The sequence below is a fragment of the Phocoena phocoena genome, chromosome 15 (genome assembly GCF_963924675.1).
Source record: "Phocoena phocoena chromosome 15, mPhoPho1.1, whole genome shotgun sequence".
NCBI classification, from domain to species: domain Eukaryota; kingdom Metazoa; phylum Chordata; class Mammalia; order Artiodactyla; family Phocoenidae; genus Phocoena; species Phocoena phocoena.
Window position 1 is genome coordinate 83,408,461 of NC_089233.1, and position 22,052 is coordinate 83,430,512.

Consider the following 22,052-nt stretch of genomic DNA (forward strand, 5'->3'; position numbering starts at 1 on the left):
GTGCCCTTCCATTTAACGGGGCTATTATACAGGCTGGTGGGCTTCAGAAAGTCTTCATTAAAGAAATGACATTGAAGGATGCATGCCAGAGGGAGGGCAGCAGGCAGCAGGCAGCAGGATCTCAGCAAACAGCTCAGCCGCGTGGAATGGCTCCAGGCCCACATCGTGTAACCTGGAACGGATTAGAGGGGAGAGAGCCCCGAAGGTCGAAGGTCGAGAGGCAGCCCTGCCCTAGGTCCTGCCTGACAAAGACGCCTTTCTTGAGAAGCCCCAGCTGCCCTTTCTCTTGATAAGCAAGTGATATCTGACAGGGAGGCGCCCGGGAGAGCGTTTGTGATGGCTATGCGCGCAGCCCCACATACAGTCCTTGTGATAGTGTGACTCTGGGTAGGGGGGAGAAGCAACAAGGCAAAACTTCTCCTGGATTATGAGAAACTAGTAACCCAGATGATCCAGAGAACTTTATCAGCAGGGCCTGGCCTATCCACAGAATCTTCACCCGATCTAGGAAGGAGACTTCCCAGGGCCCTGGGACAAAATTAGTCATGAACTGCCTCCCAAATGCTGGTCGAATCTGTGACCGGGGGGAGGCTCTGTGGACAAAAAATTCCGCCTGCTGCACCAGGAAACAAAGGATATTGGGGCCATCCAGCTGACAGTCACTGCAGCCCCCCGTCCCCGCTCCCACCCTGACGGTGCGCCCTGAGGGGATTCAGGATGGAGAAAACAGGATACTGGCCCTAGATAGTTCTGCCAGCACACTCCCAGGTGTAGGTGGGGCAACTCTGGGCCACGGGGGTTCTTTGGCAGGTGGGCTCAGGTGACCGGCGGAAGCCCAGTGCTCTCAGGGGACCATCTAGCACGTGTGCTCTTGGCGGAAACTCAGACCCGCAGCTAAAACTCAGACTGCGAGCTGAGCGTGGGGGTCTGTCTGAGTCTCGTGAGACCCCAAGGTGGGGCTGGGAACACCTGGGGTTTCAAGTCCACAGGCCTGGGACCCCGACAGAGCAGGGGTGAGCTAGCAGCAAAGTCTTGATGGGTCCCCTCTCCCTGGACTCGGAGCTCTGACCTGGAATCTCGGAGCTGGAAGAGGCATCTCCCCAGACCTGGAGGAGCTTTGCAGAGATGCCCAGAGAGCACAGAACCAACTAGAAAAACGCTCTCCCTGCACATCAGCCCAAGGTCTGAGACGTCGCACCTGCTCAGGCTCCCACGGGGCCTTCCTAATAGCCCCTTTGGGGACTGACTGTTCTATCTCCTCTGCAAGTTCCCACCCAGGAAACCGTGGGGCTGCCTTCCATCTGATACCACATCCCCACTGCTGATCCCAGAAGCCATGAATCCTGGCAGAACTGGGCCCTTTTAGCAAATCAAACTGCAGGAGTGACCACCCACCAGCCTCAGGATCCAGATTCTTACCGTTCTTCAAGGTTTCCTTGAAAAATCCAGCAACAACTTGAAACTGGAAAGTGTAGACGGCAGTAAGGACCACCATGGAATAAGACACCACGACCATCCCAAAGTACTTCAGGATCCTTCTCCATGAGTTATAGTGTATCTGCGATCTAGACACAGTTCCTGATGAATGGCGCTATGGGGATTAGAGAGACAGACAGGGCGGGGGCGGTCGAAACCAGAAGCGCCAAGGGGCAGCTGGCAAGGAACAACTCCCCGTGCAAAGTCATTTTTTCCAGCAGAAATCCTTGCTGGCTGGAGCCCAAGCTCGTTCACATACGAGGGTCTAGGCAAGTTTTAATGAGACACCGAAGTTAAGTCAGGGGGTGCAGGCCTTTCGTTAAGTTTCCTGCAGAAAAGCAAAGAAAAGGGGTCCTCCCGGAGAGGTGGGAAGCTGTTGCATTGGGAGTTTTGTCTGTCTCTTGAGTGATCTGGGAGGTATTGGAAATCGATCTCTCCCTCTGTCCGAGTCTCCCGTCCACGCGCTCTCTCTCTCCACCTGTGTGTCGGAACCGCTCGCGTATCTAGAGCAAAGGTTGATGCGTCCGGCTGCGTGGCCTCACTGATGAATGTAATGGGTGCCCAGGTCAGAGTCCTAGCTGAGCGACAGCGGGTGTGAAGCCTGTGAGCATCGCAGCCAGATGATGGCAACAGCGCCGGCCAGAGGCAATCCCGCACGGCAGGGCCACCAGGCGGGTCCCGGAGTCAGAAGGCAGGAGGTGGGGCCAACCTGGGGCGGGGCCGGGGGATGGGGACGTGGGACAGGGGCTGGGGGCTTGGGGTCCCACCGGGATCCACCTGGTCCCAGGCCACCCAGGACAGGAAGAGGAGGACGTAGACGACCTTGTATGACACCACGTTGCCGGCGAAGCTGAGGGCGAATAACATGCTGGCGCGGGCGCAGATCGGGTACTTGACTCGGAGATCCTTGAGGATGGAGCCCAGAATGCCCACCAGGACGCTGCAGGGCCCTATGTAGGCGAGAGGCGCGGGCGGGCAGCCAGGGCCAGGCCCCCCAGTTCTGGCTCTCTTGCCCTCTCCTAGTTCCTCCCCAGCTCCTAACGACGGTGCTGATTTCTGGGGCAGCAGCCACAGTGTCCGCTTCTTTGGGGTTTCTCCACTGTTCCCTTCCGACAGGAGCTGGCACAGCCTGCAGGCCAAACTCCTCGGGGAGGGAGGAGCAAGGGGGCTACAGGCATCAGAGGCCAGCTGGAGACGCCCCGCTACCTTCCAGCCCTGCCCAGCCGCTGGGGAGGTATGGGCCCAGGGCTGGGATCCTGGACCCTTGAACCATGAGGGGTCAGAGAGCTTCTTCCAAAGACGCCTACCACCCAGGGTGATGGCTCTTCTCAGGATGGGGGTTGTGACACATACCCTCCCTGGGGCCAGAGAGTTCTAGAGCCAAACCCTTGAAGGTCAAAGCCCAACATGGAAGAGCCCTCCCCTGACGCCGGGCAGCCCCCTGGACGATGGGCTGTCCTTGCGCCCTGCTCTGCATCTCTGGGCGTGACCCAGGTCATCTGGGACCACTAGCTGTGTGTCCTTTGAGAGTTAATGGTGGGCCAGCTGAAAGCAGGCCAGGAGCAAGGGCCTGGGGGCTCCCTCACTTTGCCCTAAGATTCTGGGATTCCCGGGGGAAAATGGTTAACTTCAAAATATGCACATAAATGTCCTGCAAAGGGGCAGGAGGCCGGCCGTCCAGGGTCCTCACCGCTCGCTTCCCCAGGGTCCTCCCTCCAAGCTTCTTCCTTGGCCTCTGCTGACCTCCACCTCTCCAAGACCTGCAGCCTCAGCGACAGCCCGAATACCGATGCACAGAGACTCTACAGCGGAAACAAGGCTACGTTTATGGCTCACCCGCGGCCTCCCCAGGAAACGAACGCGACTTTCCACCCTGGCCACAGGGGCTAGGACTGCAAACGGGCTTCTGTTTCTTTCAGAGCCCTGTCGTCTGGGGTGAATGAGCCACAGCGGCTGGGTGGAAGGGGGCAGCGGGGGACGGCTGGGACGTGGCCCTCTGCGGCCTGGTGCCCCTGGGCTCACATCACCCGCATCCTTTGGAGATAACGGGGGTCGGAGTGGAGGCGCTCATGCTGCCCACACCCCGCACCTTGCAGAGGAGGAGTTTGAAGCCTGGAGTGAAGACAAAGACGCACAGGGTCCCCCAGAGCTGGGGGCTGAACCGAGGCCCCCAGGTTCAGCAAGCCCCAGGCCCTGCCTGGGAGGCCCCCGTGTCCCACAGTCCCTAGCCCTGTGCTGCGATCTTTTCTGAAATGGAAAATCCCCGGGCCCCATCCCCACCCCAGAGCCCTACCTTTGCACCCAGGTGGAGACACGGCTGCAGGTAGGGTTTGAGGTACAGGTCGGTGAGGAACCAGCCCGGGACCCCTGGAAACAGCTCCTCCTGGGACGCTCGGAGGCCCAGCACGAAGCTCAAGAGGACCAGGGGGCTGGTGTAGCCGACCAGGAAGGGTGAGCTTCGCAGGGCCAGGTGGCGGTGGCTCCGGGACCTCCAGGTGACACAGGCCCAGAGCCGCAGCACGAAGCCCAGCCAGCTCGTGTAGGAGAGGCTCCACGCCTGCGGGGAAGCAGCGCAGGGGCCAGCCCCTGTCAGAGCACAGCAGTTCAGAGCCTTCTTAAAACTTCATTTCCTGGGCCTCCCTGGTGGCGCCGTGGTTGAGAGTCCGCCTGCCGACGCAGGGGACGCGGGTTCGTGCCCCGGTCCGGGAAGATCCCACGTGCCGCGGAGCGGCTGGGCCCGTGAGCCATGGCCACTGAGCCTGCGCGTCCGGAGCCTGTGCTGTGCAACGGGAGAGGCCACAGCAATGAGAGGCCCACATACTGCAAAAAAAAAAACCAAACAAACAAAAACAAAAAAAACCCCTGCATTTCCAAATCCAGCAGCCCCCACCAAGAGCCCCCATTATTAGAGCCGCCAAGCAGGGCTTCCCCTACTCGGCATACACTGATTTGGTCCTTCTCTCAAATCCACAGTAAAAACTTGGATGAATGCATTTTTTCAACAGCCAAAGCTCCCTCCTGAGCAGGGTTCCCAGTTCCTCTCCCAGTCTCAGAGCCACCATCGGGAGTCACATCCCCACACTAGAGGGTGGGCAGGGCCGCCCAGCCCCCTTCGAAGACCCTCCATGACCAGTGAGACTTGCTTCTTACAAGAGGTCTTTCCTTCGTTTGTAATGGTGATGAAAGCTTGGCTGTCCCAGCAACAAGGACAAGCAGAAGAAGCATTTTACCACACAAAGGCCTCTGTGAAAAGGACACATGGGCCTCCATCCCAACCCTTCCTGTCCTCAGGGCCTGCTCAGGTTACCCCCAGCTCGCATGGGATCTTTCATCATGGATGCCAAGGGCCTTCCACCTCTCTGAGCTGCATTCCAAGTGCCAGGGCCCAAGAATATACAATGGAGAAAAGATAGTCTCTTCAGCAAGTGGTGTTGGGAAAGCTGGACAGCCTCCCATAAACCAGTGAAATTAGAACACTCCCTCACACCATACAGAAAATCTCACAATGGTTTAAAGACCTAAATATAAAGCAGGACACCATAAAACTCCTAGAAGAAACAGAGGCAAAAACATTTTCAGACATAAATCGTAGCAATATTTTCTTAGATCAGTCTCCCAAGGCAAAAGAAATAAAAGAAAAATAAATAAATGGACCTAATCAAACTTAAAACCTTTTGCACAGCAAAGGAAACCATCAATAAAATGAAAAGACAACCTACGGAATGGGAGAAAATATTTGCAAATGATGCAACCAACAAGGGCTTAATTTCCAAAATATACAAACAGTTCATACAACTCAATATCAAAAAAAAAAAAAAAAAAAAAAACCTCAATCAAGAAATGGGCAGAAAACCTAAGTAGACATTGCTCCAAAGAAGACATACTGATGGCTGATGGCTGATAGGCACATGAAAAGATGCTCAGCATCACTAATTATTAGAGAAATACAAATCAAAACTACAATGAGTTCTCACCTCACACCAATCAGAGTGGCCATCAACAAAAAGTCTGCAAATAGGGCTTCGCTGGTGGCGCAGTGGTTAAGAGTCCGCCTGCCAATGCAGGGGACACTGGTTCGTGCCCCGGTCCGAGAAGGTCCCACATGCCGCGGAGCGGCTGGGCCCGTGAGCCATGGCCGCTGAGCCTGCGTGTCTGGAGCCTGTGCTCCGCAATGAGAGAGGCCACAACAGTGAGAGGCCCGCGTACCGCAAAAAAAAAAAACAAAAAAAAGTCTGCAAATAACAAATGCTGGAGAGGGCGTGGAGAAATGGAAACCCTCCTACATGGTTAGTGGAAAGGTAAGTTGGTGCAGCCACTATGGAAAACAGTATGGAGTTTCCTTAAAAAACTGAAAATAGAACTACCATTTGATCCAGCAATCCCACTCCTGGGCATATATCTGGAAAAGTCAAAAATTCTAATTCGAAAAGATACATGCACCCCAATGTTCATAGCAGCTATGAAATATTTACAATAACCAAGACATGGAAACAACCTAAATGTCCATCAACAGATGAATGGATAAAGAAGATGTGGTGTATATATATGTGTATACACACACACACACACACACACACACACACACACACACATATATACACACACACAATGGAATACTACTCAGGCATAAAAAAAAGAAATAATGCCATATGCAGCAAAATGGATAGACTTAGAGATTATCATACTGAGTGAAGTAAGTCAGACAAAGACAAATAACATAATGATATCACTTATATGTGGAATTTAAAAAATGATACAAATGAATCTATATACAAGACAGAAGCAGACTCACAGACATAGAAAACAAACTTACGGTTACCTAAGGGGAAAGGGAAGTAGGGGAGGAATAAATTAGGAGTTTGGGATTAACAGATTCAAACTACTATATATAAAATAGATAAGCAACAAGGATTCACTGTGTAACACAGGGAACAATATTAAATATCTTGTAATAACCTATAATGGAAAATAATCTGAAATACATATATATAAATATATAACTGAATCACTTCGCTGTACACCTGAAACTAACACAATATTATAAATCAGCTATACTTCATTTAAAAAAAAAATTTCCAAGTGTCGGGACTAAAAATGCATTTTATCTAAACCTGAAGCCTGGCCATCCCCAAGGGCCATGTGATCAGGCAAAACCTAGGTGGACTCTGGCCACCCAGAGTACCTGGCCCACCCATCAAAGTACCTAGGATCCACCTCCATGAGGAGAAGCTGGGAGTCGGGTGGGATGCCAATTAATATAGATTCACTGGGTGGTTTTTTTCCTCAGCCTCGGTAAGCAGAGTCTAAGCGAGGCTTCACCGCCAAACCCTCTCTCCTCTCTGCAAAAGACAAAGCCCAAGTCCATGTGCCAGCACTGGGCACACAACAGAAAGAGCCCACACCTTCCCCTGCAGTCGGCCCCATGCTGTGCGGTCCACCCAGGCCTCTGCTGCTGTCTCAGGGGCCGCAAGCATCCCAGGTGGCCTCAGGGTTACAAGGTGCTCCGAACATCCAAGTCTCCTTTAGGACCCCGTATGCTTTCTGCACCCACGCATGTAGCTAAAGACCTCAAAGACAGGCTCCTATTTCTTGGCAGCTGGGCCTCTCCCGAGGGAGTGTCCCCCACTGGGCCACCCTCCCCAAGGCGGCAGCCCTCCCAGGACTCACCATCATGGTGATCAGCGTGGGGAAGTAGCTGTGCCTCACGGCGAGGTGGCCCAAGACCGAGGAGCTGCTCAGCCCTCACTCCGTGGGGGAGGCGGCAGCAGCAAGTCCTGCAAGCAAAGGGGGGCCGCTGCAGCAGGACAGACACACCCGGAGCTTGGACGGCTCAGTCCCAGCGCATGGAGGGCTCGGATCACCCTGCAGCTCGAGCCCATCCCCGTGGCCGCACGAGAGAGGCCTGGCTCGCTTCAGGCCTACCACCCACCCACACCTTCCGTCCAAACGGACAGCACATCCTCTGAGTCTTGCCTGAGCCTATCCGTGTGCCCAACGGCACCTTTGCCAACGCCCTCAAGCCAACATGGTGGCCACGAGCACTTATTCCTGGAGCCTCCTGGAGGGCCTGGCCATCGGCAGATACTTCCAGAATAAATGAACGAGATGTCCCCACTGCGGCAGCCCAGCGCAGGTTCAGGAACTCCCTCTAAGCAGTCTACAGTGTGCCATCATTCAGGAAGCTATTATTAGGTGCCTTCTGTATGCCCAGCCTGTGCTGAGCCTTGCAGGGACCACTAAGTGGCATCAGCTCTGTCCTCCAAGGAGTTAAAACCAAGTTGGACAGAGACGGTCCCAGGAACTCGCCGGAGGACCAGATAAGATGGCACGTGGTAGCGTGTGTGTCCGTGCTGCTCGGAATTCTCGCCTCTTTCCCAGAAGGAGGTGAGGATGGGGGCCGGGAACACGACTGCCCTCACGTCTTCAGGTCATCACGGCCTTGCACAGAACAGTCTAGAATTCTCAACCCAGGGTGGTTTTGCCCCTCCCCCACGAGGGGACATTTGGCAATGTCTAGAGACTTTCTGGCATGGCGAGGGCGGGGAGATAATACTGGTATGTAGCGGGTGGAGGCCAGGGATGCTGCCTAATGCCCTACATCACACTGGACGGCCACCGGAAAAGAAGAATCCCGCCCGAAATGTTGCTGGTGCTGAGATGGAGGACCTCCCTCTAGCCTGGATTAAGTTAGGATTAAGTTGAGAGCATGGGTTTTAAGTCAGCCAGACATGGTTTCATGTGGGCCAGTGACTTGAGCGCTGCGATCCCCTATTTCCTCCTCAGTAAAATGAGCAGGACGATTACACCGATTTACGAGGCCCCTTTCATCCTGAGAGGACAGAAGGAGTGGCTGCGTGTTCCAGGGCCCTGGGGCTCAGCTCACACGTCTAAAGAGTTGCCGTTCTCGCCATTACGATGAACCTAAAACTTGCCAGACCGGGACAGAGACTCATGCGCTCCACGTCCCCCAGCCTGGGTTTTTCTTGCCCCAAGAACGTCCCCCAAGCAAGGGTGAGGTGTGGTTCGGGTCTCCCACGTCCCGTCTGAACTCGACAGCTGTGGCCTGGGTGACTGGCCCAACTCCAGGGTGAGGGCTCCCATCTGACCGTCCCCCTGAAGAGCCCTGGCCATTGCCTCCTGCTTCTATGTGGTCTTGGAGGTGAAGGGCTTTGATGCATTGAGACTAGGATCTGGGACGCTGTGGGGTTTGCAGGCCCTCGTCGGGTCTTTGAGAACGTCTGACTCTTTTCTGGCACAAAGGCTGGTGGGTTCAGGCCCGGGCATTGCCCTGGGGCTCCACACAGAACGGGGAGATCCTGCCAGCTCCCACCTGTGAGGGGCGTCACCTGGCAAAGGAGGGAGGGCCTCTTGGGGGTTCCTGGACGGGAGGCCAGAGGTCACAGGCTCCATGGCACTCCCAGGACGCCCCAGATGAGCCCGGACACCGCGAGGCGGAAGCCAGCACAGAGGGCAGTTTTCCGTTAAGTTTTCAGCAACAACTTGTATAAAAGCCACGTGAGACTCCGAGGGACGTGGTGTCCTGCTGTGGTCAGAGTCGTGGTTTCTAAAAGCCTGTTTCGGACCCGGAATCTCTTCAACGTGCCTTTCCTCGCCTTCCCTCTGGCACCTGAATTTGATCTTCCCCGAGCTTTCAAGTGAGTCATCCCAGAGCGTCCGCATTCCATCACCCCTCCCCGGCATTCCCACCCTCAGCGCCGACAGCCCCCAGCCCACCACAGGCCCCCCATGTCTGCGTGGTGCTGTTTAAACTCCCGGGCCACTGCAAGGCCTCACACATCCATCCCTTCCAGAACCTGTGGCGCGCCACGCGTACAATGAGCGAAAGAACTTGTGCTCCTGCGTCCAGGCTGGTGGCAGAGAATCTCACACACACGCGTGTAAAACGACAGCTATGCTCAGGGCCAAGACAGAGGTACACGGTGGTCAGAGAGGCCAAGGCGGCTTCCGGGAGAAGGAAGGAACGATGGAGGCTCACTGAGCTGGGGTGGGGACCGGAGCCAGAATGAGCCTGAACAACCCTCTGTAGAGGGGGCGCTGCTGAGGAAGGATGCTGGGGAGCTAGAAGACACAAGAGGTCACCCAGGGCCCTGGTCTTTACCCCAAGAGCAATGGGGAGCCGTTGAAGGCTTGTGGTGGGTGCATGGCAGCAAGGTTAGATTTACTGGAAAGAGTACCTCCAGCTGCTATGCAGAGAATAGACTAGAGGGGACAGGAGTGCGTGGCAGACCATCGGGGGCATTGCCGGAGCCCTGGGAGAGTGGGGACACTGCGCTGGTGGCCTGAAGTGGGGGAATGAGCGAGTCTGGAGTAACTTAGGACAATGCAGAAGCAACTTTTTGGTGCATTCGATACGGGGTTGAGGGAAGGCGAGAACTTGCTTGCAAAGTTTGGGTGGACGGAGATACCAGTCCCCTAGGCAGAACATTCCAGAAGCAGACCAGATCAGGGAGACACCCTGAGCACTGTTTGGGGCAGGTGAGGTCTGAGGGCTTTGAGGACATTCATCCCCTACTTAGCCCATGCTCTTCTCAAGCAGAGAACTACTTATTTCACACCAAAACATATAGACTTCACCCAGGATGTTCCCCCAGCCAGGAATGAACTTCCCATCTCCTCCAGCTATCGAGACCCAACCCACCCTTCAAGTTGAGCCCTTCCTCCCCGCCACCCAGTGTCCCTGGTTGAGGCGGTGCAGGGAGCCCCAGAGATGCCCGTCTTTCCAGGACCACAGCCAGCAAGAAGCGCCTCCCTCCCCAGAGAGGGCTTCAGCACTGCTTCTCCTCGGCCTGCTCTCCAGCAATTCACACGCACACCTTAGCGCCCTGCCTGCGTGTTGGCTTCTGGAGGACAGAAACCCAGCCTTGTAGTCTCCGTAGCCTCCACAATCCCGCGCCCGCCGGGGGTCAGGCCTGGAGCCGTCACCCCGCCTCCCCTCGGAGAGCAGCAAGTCCTTGCTGAAGCACCGTTCCCCTTCTGCTGGCGCAGAGCCCAGGCCGGGCAAATGGCTCTGTGCAGAAAGCGCTCTTTAAAATGTACTGCGTGCAGGAGTTTCAAGAGACAGAGGCCCGCTGCGGCGAGTTTCAAAAAGGAGCAAGTGGGTGATGAACGGTCTCGGCTTGTTACCAGGCGAAGGAACGAGGGGCTCCGTCTGTCTGCGGCAAATAACGTGCGACATACGTCACCGGTGGGGCTCTGCCAGAGGGAGGCTCCTGGACCCACTGGACGGGAAAGCGCAGCTCCCAGCTCATCCGCACATCACACGATCAGGCGCTTCTCTTGGATGAAATGTGAAAGCGTTTCACTTCCAAAGTTGGGGGGGGTCCCCTGGCCCCTCATGGGGGGCAGGGTCTCAGGTTCACGGCTCCTATGCAGAGAGGAACTTCTGAGAGGCTGCCTCAAGGCACGGACAAACAGGTGTGATTGCTTTTTGTTTTTCAGTTAATCCAGAAGATTCTATGTTTGGACTTTTCCATCCTGGGCAGCGCTATGAGATAGATCTAGGGCAGTTCTAACCTAGCCTGGCTTAGTGGAGCAAGAAATTACGGTTCATCTGTAGTATATTAACGACATCCTCCGCTTCCCCTCCTCCTGGAGCTATCTGCAAGATTAAATCCAGGGCGAGCTATGAGCATCTTTTATTAACAACACCCTGTGCCCAGAGCGCTGGGTTAGGCACGGTGGGGAGAGCAGGAAGAGTGCTCTCGGGGTCTGTAAACAGATGCTGTCACGGAGCTGCACGTCCCCAGGTCCAAAGTGACAGGCCCGACCCTGAGAAGAGAAACTCAGGAAGGTGCCTGGTCCAGGAGTGACAGGGCAGAGCGGGGAGGTTTGCTTTCACTTCAGGGAACGCAGCCGGCTGTTTGCAGATACAGATCTGTTCCCGGGGCTCCTTTGGGCCTGGGCACTCAGAGTTGTCATGTGGCTATATGCTTAGAAACAGATCCAAGGTAAAGGATGGGCTCGTCCTGCCAAGGCAAGCAGGAATGGAATCACCCCGACGCGAGTGGTGTGGGCAATTACTGATACAGACTACTTCTCTGAAGAGGGACAGCTTCTCATCAGGGCTGGGGAGGCTGGGCTGGTGACCTTGGGCAAGTTATTTGCTCCTGGGAGCCCCACCCTGAAGATGAGAGGCACCTGCCAACCAGTCCCCCTTGTCTCAGGAAGCGGTCGCCACGCCTGCCGCCTGAGTATTCCTACCCACGTCTATCACGCGAAGCGACGAATGATGCATGGGTGTCAGGCTTCGCCCCTTGCAGAGGGGCTGGCACCTTGCCTGGTTCCCCTCAGCCAGCAGCACTCCCTACTCGGTGTTTGCAGGCCAAGGCTGGACCTCTGGCTGTGCTGGCCACTGGCACCATCTTGGTTTGCTGAGCTTGCAATTTTCCTGGTGGTTTAACTCAACTTTGGCACCTTTTTACTGTTAAGACAGAAGCTCCGGGGCTTCCCCGGTGGCGCAGTGGCTAAGAATCCAGCTGCCAACGCAGGGGACACGGGTTCGAGCCCTGGTCCGGGAAGATCCCACATGCCGCGGAGCAACTAAGCCCGCGAGCCACAACGACTGAGCCCGCGAGCCACAACTACTGAAGCCCACGCGCCTAGAGCCCATGCTCCGAAACGAGAGAAGCCACCGCAATGAGAAGTCCGAGCACCGCAACGAAGAGTAGCCCCCGCTCGCCGCAACTAGAGAAAGCCCGTGCGCAGCAACGAAGACCCAACGCAGCCAAAAAAAAAAAAAAAAAAGACAGAAGCTCCGACATTGCACTGCCTGGGTTCGAATTCCAGTTTTACCACCTGATACGGGTGTAACCTGAGTGGGTGACACTCCCTCCAGCTCAGTTTCCTTGTCTATAGAACAAGGACAAGGATAACGTAAAGCACATGAAACGGCACCGGGCACGGAGGAAAGCCTCCGTAACTTCCCTTCTTACTGTAGCTGTTGCTGTTATCACGATGCTGTGCGGGGCTGCTGTAGCGGGTGCCCCTCGGGGTGTCTTACCTGTTCCTCTTCGCTGCCCGAGGTGCACGGCACAGAGCGCAGCTCCTGGGCTTCACCTTTGCTTGGCGACCTCGTGGGGAGCACCTCCCTCTCTTCCCGCTTCTGGAGGAAAACAGGGCTTTTAAATCCCCAGGCATCTGATGAATCCCACCTATGAGACTGCTGGGTACCTAAGATGCCCTCCCTCTAGGGGAAGAAGAAACCACGGGGTGGAGGGGGGGTGCGGATGTTCAAAACTGAGGCTGGGCCCCCCCGGAAACCCTGCCTCTGAGGACTCCAGACCGTTGGGTAGGAATCCCTTCCCCCAGATCCCCGCCCTGCTCAGCCCTTGGGGAGGGGGTGGGGCGGTGAGCCACTGCTTGTTTGAAACACGCAAACACTGTTACTTCAGCAGGTAAGCCAGGCAGAGTGAGAGCCTTCCTTCTTTTTGCTGTAGCGAGTTTTCACAATCTGGTGTGTGCGTTGCTCTCCCAGCATATTGCAATTTGGATTCTAAATCTTCATCGGAAGTACTTGATCTGTATTTAGATTTCATAAAATGTAAAGTGGAAAACATAGATCCACGCACCCAAGTTGTTCCAAACAAACTTTCAAGTTTTCCAATAACCGAGTCAAGTGTTAGTTTTTAAATTTTCATTTTAATTAAGTAAAATGAAGCATCTGTTCCCCGGTCTCAGGAGCCGCGTTTCAAGTGCTCAAAAGCCACACGTGGCTGGTGGCGGCTGTGGGTTGGATGGTGCCGATAAAGAACATTTCCTCCGTCATCATAGAGAGTTCTGCCTACTGGGCAGCACTGCTCTAGAACAATGCCCTGCGGGGCCCAGTGAAGATGCAGACCCTGATCAGCAGATGGCAGGGGTCCTGACAAGCTCCCAGCCAGGGCTGTGCTGCAGGCTCATGGACCAGGCTCGCAGCGGTGATGCTCTGGAGACAAGCATGCATCCCGTTCTGGCCCTGCCTCCTACTAAAGCAGCCTACCCGCCACACTTCCCTGGGGCTCCTGACCCTGTGTAAATCAGGGCAGGCAAAACCTCCAAGAATTTCTGTGAGTAAGTCATAAGGTAACAGGGCTCGCTCAGGGATCTGTGCCTCCATTGATGGGCAGCTACAATTTTTTGCAGTCCTTTTGCGCATTAAACTGAAACATGTCTCTTTATACCTTACACCCTCCCACCTTCCTTCTGTCCCCTGGAGCTGAGTGCAGACAAGTTGTCTTGGCCACACGATAGCCCTTCAAACATTCTAAGGCATCTATCACATCTCCTTAATCTTCTCTGCTCCTGCTTTAAACTGTCACACCCCGTCTGTTTAGTTCCATGGGAGGAGAAACCTGGTAAGCAACTATCAGTCATTCACACTCTAGTGAGAATTTGCTCGCCTGCTTGCTTTCCTCTGTAGGAGTGGGCAGGCGAACAAATGGTTCCAGCTCTCTGGGGACAACTTACCCCAGGCTGTGGGGCCCGCTGTGGCAGCAAGAGGACCAGCGTGTAGTAGGACAACAACAGAATCAGAGGGTTTACAATCTCTGGCCAGTCAAGGCTGGGATGGAGGTGGAACTTCCAGAACGCTGTGTGGTTGGTCTTGATGAGTGCAATCATCCCCAGCAGCCTGCATGGAGAGAGCCAACTGGGAAGTCGCCAGGTGCTGCCGTGGACCACCCCCCCCGCCCCCGGGTCTGGCACCCCTTCTGGGCAACGCCTGCATCTTAGCCTTCTCCACCCCAAGGAGCCCTTTGCCTGGGGGGTAGATGACCAGACTCAGGGTGAGGGTGGAGATAGAGTAAGGGCACACCATGGGGCCCTGGCTACCTTGGAGCAAACCCTGCTTAGATGGCCTTTCCTCCCCAGTGTGCCCCCAGGGCCAACTCCAGGAGTTTCCCTTGTGGGTTCGCACAGCCCCCTGCCCCTGCCCTACCGTGGGATGGGACTCGTCACATCGTCCAGCAGCTCATCTGCCTCCACCGTCAGACGGGGACAGCTGTCTGCCTCGCCTGTTGCCCTCAGTGCTTGGCCCCCAGCTGTCAGCCACCGTCCCTTCTGAAGGGCACTGGAAGCCCGTCTATAGGTGGGAAACCTGAGCGAGGCCACATCTCTCCTATTTGCTCCTATATTCCCCGGGCCAGTACCTGGAATATTATAGGACCTTGATAAGGCTTGTTGAATGAATGAATGACACGACAGCAGGTAGCCCAATGTGGAGGTAGGCGGGGCTTCTCTCCTTCTGGAAGGATGCAATTGTGGGCACAGACCTTAGATTTCCCGTCCCTGTGTGGCCTCCTCCCGAGCTGGCCATGGCCCATTCCTTGGCTTTCAGGATGCGGAAGCTGGTAGACACCTCTCATCCTCATTCTCCCTCATGCGGTCAAGAAAATACCAGTAGAAGAAGGCTTTGCTAGCCCGGAGCCAGTCCTTCTGGGGGACACGAAAATGCAACCCTGGCCGTCTAAAGGGCAGCACCCCCCCCCCTCAGGGAGGTTAGGCCCTCCACCGTCTATGGTGGGGGGACGATCGGGCCAGTACCTGGTGTAAATGTTGTCAGGGGGCACGAGGTCCTGAAAGAAGGGGAGCTGGTAGAGGCACAGGACCCCCAGGTGGCCGATGGTAAAGATGGCCGTGAAGACACAGAGGGTGCTGGAGGCCACGGTGCTCAGGGAAGCCCAGGCCCAGGAAGGCCCCGGAGTACACGGCCGAGGTCACGGAAGGGGAGACCGTCCCTGGGGAGACAGCCCCCACCCACGTGACGGGCAGCCCCTCCCGGCCCGGAGTCCCAGCCAGTGCTCCGAGACCCGGCGCCGGAGAAGCCAGCTCTGGAAACAGCCTGCAGGACTGGCCATGACAGCCACATGTCCCAGAGAGAAGGGGGAGCCCTGTAGACACCCAAGCTTGGGCTTCCATGGGGTGGCCTGAGCCCTTCCACCTGAACAGCAGCGAGAGCTGATGGCCATGTCACTCCATCCCTGTTCCACTGAGCCAGCGGCCGCTGTCTCTCCATCTCTCTTCTGTTCCGGGGAACCCACCGTCCAGTTCTCAGCTGGGCCTCTGCGTCCCCTTTCTCTCCACAGCCGTGGCCTCGTTCCGTGAGGGCCCCCAGCCCGTCCCAGCCTCCCTGTGGTCCGTCCACCCCATCAGGGAGCCCAGCACTGGCTCTGCCAAGGGGACCTCTCGGTACCTGCCGCGCCCAGGAGAAGGGTCACCAGGGCCTTCCATGAGGCGGGCAGGAAGGGCTCCAGGATGCCTTTCGAGCCCGAGGTGAAGGCAGTGACCTTTAGGACCAAGTCCTTGCTCGTCCCCTCGGCCTCCCTGGTCTTCTCGTCACTGACTTCAGAGCACGAGCTGGGCATGTCATCCTCAAAGTCGCTCTCGTGGTCCTGGAGAAGTCAAAGGAAAAGCCCTTCCCTGCCCGACGGATGAGCGGCTCTCCTACCCGAAAGGGTCTGGAACGAGCGTCCGCAGTGCAAGGGGCCCAGAAGGGGGAGTGACTCGCTGATGGTCACACAGCGCGGTCCAGACCCAGGCAAGAGCCCACGCTACTGGGACGCCAGCCTCAGCACTTGACCTGCACTCTTCCTTCGCGCCCTTTCACGGTGACAGCCCTGTGAGGGTAAAGCCTTGCTGAGTTCTGGGAGGAAATTCCTGAACCTGAGGGTGGCCTTGGGGACTCTCAAGAGGTGCTATGGAAATTCCCGGGTGACGCAGTGGTTAAGACTCCATGTTCCCAATGCAGGGGGCCCGGGTTCGATCCCTGGTCGGGGAACTAGACCCCGCATGCCACAACGAAGATCCTGCGTGCCGCAACTAAGATCCAGCACGGCCAAATAAATAAGTAAATATTAAAAAAAAAAGAGGTACCATGACCTTACAGATCCACCATCCACCTGGGCCTCTGCTTCCACCCCAAACTGAGGAAGATGAGCCCAAAAGTCTCCCCGGTCCTTCCAGGGACACCTGCACTTAAATCGCCTGTGTGTGTGTGTGTGTGTGTGCACTGGTGTTTCAGCTGAAAGAATGAATCCCTAATGGTGGAGACTTCAGGCAGTGGTGTGTGGGGAGTTGAGGGAGCCTCGGCAGCCCAGAAGGTGTCCCTCCCCAGCCCCCGCCCCACAGAGCGGGCGTTGCCGGCTGCGGAAGGGCCCCCAGGGTGGGTTCCCTGCTACGTGCTCCAGCCTCACTTCCAGTGGAAGCTGTTCTTCTCCCGCTACTTACTGAGCAGCTAGTGCAGACCTGGCTTTGTCCAGGTGCTGGGGACACAGAGGTCAGCCGTCGAAGCGGCTGCTTGGGAGCCACGTCCTCCTGGGAGGGTCAGGGCGCCTATCAGCCCTGAGAAGTGCTGACAAGGCCCGCAGGGTTGAGCCTTTTTAACTTTGAGGAACTCTGCATTTCTCTTTTTTTCGTAAGAAGTGCTGATGTGGCCTGTGGCGTTGACCCTTTTTAACTTTGAGGAACTCGGCATTTCTTTTCCGTGAAGGCCACTCAACATCTTGTGGGGCACGTGGTCCCACCCGCCTCCTGGCATCCCCTCTCCTACCTACCTTCACGCTGTCCCCCTCTCCCCCGGTCTCGTCCTCTGCGTGGCCCATGGTATCGAAAGGGGAAGGTGCTGTGGTCCCAGGAGACTCTGCCAGCTCGTGGCCCAGCCTGGAGGTGACGAGGCCCACAGGGGCCATCCAGATGTATGGAGCCACGAGGCACACAGTGTCCGTCGCATCCACCTGGCTGAACCTGAGTGGCAGGGGAGAGTGTCCAGCCTGGTGCCCTGCCCCCTCCCATCCCCCAGCCCCATGCTTCCCAAGAAGGGCAACTGCCATGCCCCCCACCCTAGGAGGCTTCCCCTCACCTCCTAACCTCCCTGGGCCTCAATTTCCTCATCTGCAAAGCCGGGATGTAACAGAATCTACATCCTGTGCGTGTGGTGAGAATTACACAGACATATTGGCATCATCAACGCTGTAACTGGCGACACTGCTGTGATACTGCTCGGCACCGACCACAGTGAACGACTGGGCGTGTGGTGAAGAGCGGGTATGCTGGGGTCCACTGCGTGTTGAACCCCCAGCTCCACTGTGTATAAACTGTGTGGCCGGCGAGTTACCTGCCCCCCGCCCCCTTTTCCTCACTTCCAGGGCTGTTGTGAGATGAGACGGTGCATTTATGTGGATTATTTCAGGTGCGCGGCGTGTGGATGGGGTCGAGTGGGTACTGTGGCGGTCACCCGCTGACCCCCAGGCCCTTTCCTGACCTTGGTTATTTTTCCTGGGTGTGGGGCCACGTCCTGCCCAGGGTCAGCTTCTCTGCGGAAGGACCAGGCCTCGTTCTGCTGCTTCACCCCCACTCCCAGGTCCCCCTCGCCTGACGACCCCAAGATGCTGGAGGGCCTCCTCCCAAATGGTACCTGCAGAAGATGCAGTAGCTCAGGCTCTGGCCACCGAGGCGCTCTCAGGGCTGTGGAGAGGCTGGAAGGCCAAGGGCAGGGCTGGACTTCCCCTGGCAGACCCAGGACACTTGGAGACCCCGGCTCTCCACAGGAGGGTGGGGACGGCCTTGTCCACGTTTCCTCCTGGTGCCCCCTGCAGGTAGGGGAGCGTCGTGCCCTCATCCCTGCCCATGACCTTGCTGACGCCAAGCAGAGTCAGGCATCACCAAGGTCCAGAAAGGGCCCCAGTAGGGTGAGGCGGGAGGGGCCTGAAGTGGGGGGCAGGCAGGGGTACCTCAAGTCTGAGTCCTGAGGACAAGGAGGGCGGGGACCACCCCCCGGGGAAAAGGGGTGGGTTCTCAGGAGCCCAGCGTCATCCCCGTGGATGATGTCTCAGATAGGCAAGTCAGAAATAGCCCCTGAAGGGGCTTCCCTGGTGGCGCAGTGGTTGGGAGTCCACCTGCTGATGCAGGGGACACGGGTTCGTGCCCCGGTCCGGGAAGATCCCACATGCCGCGGAGCGGCTGGGCCCGTGAGCCATGGCCGCTGAGCCTGCGCGTCCGGAGCTTGTGCTCCGCAACGGGAGAGGCCACAACAGTGAGAGGCCCGCGTACCGCAAAAAAAAAAAAAAAAGAAAAAAGAAAAAGATGTAGCTCTTGAAGCGTGTTCTTTAGAAATGCGGGAAGAAGTGGCTAAAAGAGCAGATTAGGGATTCAAGGGTGGGACAAGGGACTGTCTTTTTCCTCAGGAGTGTATGGAACTCTTTGGCTTTTAAATTATGAACATGCATTACTTTGATCGAAAGGAAGAGTTAAAGCAGTACCAGATTTCCTTAATTCATATAATCAGCGTGAGCGGTTCCGAAATGCAGCGATACGGGGATGGGTTACACCAGGTTCGTCCGCGGGTCATTACTTACAGGGTGGTGAGGCCATCAATTGCATGGATGCGGCAGTTAAAAAGAATGAGGTAAATCCAATGTACGGATGACAGAGCAGATGGACTTAGTGACCTCGCGTGGCGGAAACACGGAGGGTCCACCCCGTACAGCCTGAGGGAGGCGGGCGGTACCCCGTGGCCAGATCATGGATGCTTTCCCTTCCTTTCTTATCCATTTCATCCAGGGTTTAATTTTTTTACGATGAGCATGGATTTCTGTTGTAATCAGAACAGAACTTATGCCATAAAAATATATAAAAATCAATTCAGAGGAAATAAATGTAGCTTCATGTTTGGACTAGAGAAACACATGACAAGAAACACGGGGGCTGGGGGTGGGCGGGTGGGAGGAAAGAGGCGAGAAGGAGGCGTCAGCTTGGGGGTGGGGGGCCGTGAGGAGGGAATGCTTAGGGGCTGGTCCCCTTATCCTTCCTGTCGCGGTGCCCACACACACAGCCCCCCCAATCACACTGGAATTTCAGATGAACAATGGATAATTTCTTAGTACGAGTCTGTCCCAGGAAATATTTGGGACATCCTCATGTAAAAAAGTATTTCTTGTTTATCTGAAATTCTGATGTAACTGGGTCTCCTGTGTTTACATTTACTAACCCTGGCAGCCCTGCGTTTTGGGGACCTGGGCCCCATGAGAACGTGATGAAAACCCGAGGCCTTCCTCTGAAAAAATGTCCAGGCCCTACTTTGCAAACAATCCCAGGGAATTCACGGAACCCTCTGCAAATCCATCCATGGGTTTAGACCAGGGCTCAGGAAACTTTTTCTACGGAGCACCAGATAGTAAACGTCTTCAACAAAAGCAACCACAGACCGTACGTGTATACCAAGGGGCGTGGCCACACAACAATAAAACTTTACGGGAAATTCAAATTTCAGTTCCCATAAATAATTTCCGTCAGTCAAGAAAAATGTTCTCCTTCTTTTGATGTCTCCCCACCCCTGCCCAACCATTTAAAAATATAAAAACCATTCTTGGCCGGTAGGCGGGACTTGGCCCTGGGGCGGTGGTTTGCCAACCCCAGGTCTAGAGCCCCCAACTGTTTCCCTCCTTCGTGCCCCGCGCCCTCCTGGTCCTGCTGCAGCCCTGATGCTCCCTGAATGGAGAGGGCGGTGCATGGTGCCCCCACGAAGCGTGAAGTCTTCGGAAGATGCCAGGGAGGTGTTTTTAGGGAGACGGTTGTCATGGAAAGAATACGGGCTGGTTCCAGTGCAGTCTTTCTCTAATGGCTAAATCACACGTGGGCCCGCAGCCTCGGGGCTCCCTGTATCCCAGCTGCCGGAGGGTGAACGTGAAGGTGGTCTTTACCGTCGGGTGGTCCAGAGAGAAAGGCGACCTGCAGGGCCCCCTGCAGCAGGAAGAAGAGGATGCCGGTGCCCCACACGGCTCGCAGGAAGTGCTTGGTGCTTCCTGGAAGGCGGGTGCGGAATAGGTGGTCAGGGGGCAATGCGGCCCGGGAAGGCCCAGGCAGCTCTCTTGCTGAGGCCAGGCCCTGCCCTCACCTCTAGCTGGGTCACTGGAGATGCGAGCCCAAGCGGGTGGTGGCTCGCTGGGGTGTTGGGATGTTCAGGAGGAGAAATGAAGTGAGCCGTCTCTTCCGGTCCCTACCAGCCCCTCTCCTTGGGCTATTCAATCCTTTGCTGCTGCTCTGTTTGCTGGCAGGACTCACAGCCGGGCTGTGTCCAGCCGGGCCACGTCGGACCCCAGGGTGGGACCATATTGGATGTGTGGCCGTGCACATCACCGTCTAGAGACACGTGACCTCCTCGTGGCAGGGCGGGGTCGCAAACTTGCTGGCAAAGTGCTGGCGAGCACACCAAGGCCTCTCACGAGGCTGGTCCCACTCTTCGGGGACATGAGCCCGACGGGGACAGAGAGTGAGCTTTTCACCAGGCTGGATGTCCGCAGTTCAAAGGGTGGTCTTGGCCGGCAGCGGGACCTGGTTTGCCCTGGGAGTCTCCCGGCAAATACTGGTCGAAGGAACACGTTATTTAACCAGGCCTGAGATTCAGCCCTTCTTGCTCATGTCGCCCTTAGGGAGTCCAGAAGCTCTTCTTTTTATGAGAAGTGGCCTTAGAGGGTGGCTGCTTCTTAATGGCCTTTCTTGATAAAATAAAAAGTGACACTCTCCCCTCTGTTTTGTTTTTTTTTTACTAGTCTATAAAATCCCAAATCTGGGGGTCAGAGCCTTCAGTGAAGAGTAAAAACAATCTTCCAGCGCGTTAATTTACTGGAAAGGAGTATCCCTAGACCCTCTGAGAATATTCCGTATTTATCCATCTCTCCTATTGCCTCCGAAGGACTTTCTGACATGGAACGCTTCCGTGCTCCTCCTCCAGCTTTGTCCAACAAGGCATCGAAGAGTGTTTGACGTTGACCCCTAGGAGGACACTGAGGAGACCCTCTGCCTGGAGCCAAAACACATAAAAAGGCTGATTTTCTAAAGGCTGGACGGTGGAATCTACAAGTGTGGCGTGTGATTTGGTTCACCACTCCCCCCCCCCCACCCACCTGCATGCCTTGGGGGGTGAAGGTGGCCTACCTCTCATGGAAATGGCCAGAAGCAGAGACGCCAGGTAGACCACTGAGAAGCCATTGTACCTGGATAAAACAGCTGAAGGAGAGGAAAAGCGAGCTGGGTCTAAGGTGCCCTAGAAGCCCCACAGTGGACATGAAGACAAACAGGGAAATGAGCGGGGAACAGATGTGCTGACATTACATCAAGAGCCTCTTGAAAATCAACCTGTCAGGATTAGATGCTTGTTCTTTCCAAGTGGTTTTTGAGTTCTCGGGTTTTTTCTTTCTTTTTCCTTTTTCTAAAGAAATAAATACTTCTACAGATTCTTCTCCCCAATCAGTTGCCTGCCTTTGAAATTAACCATTTCTCTGGCTCTCCCACTGATTGGGGCCACGTCCCCACCTCGGTCTTTCAGAAGTACTATTGTACCCGGCCGTGATTCGCTCAGCCACACACAATGTAACTTTGAAATGGGATGGAAAAGAAATTAGCATTTCCAGTGAACTGGAAAGAATGCATCTGATTTCAAAATGTGTACTTAAAAAAGAGCACCCAGACTGATGCTCCCAGCCATAGGGCTTATTCTGTCAAGCCAAGTCTGAAACGCATTTTTGCAGAGGGACAACTTTATTTATGAATAAGGAGGAAGGGAAGATCTGGGCACAGGGAGGGAA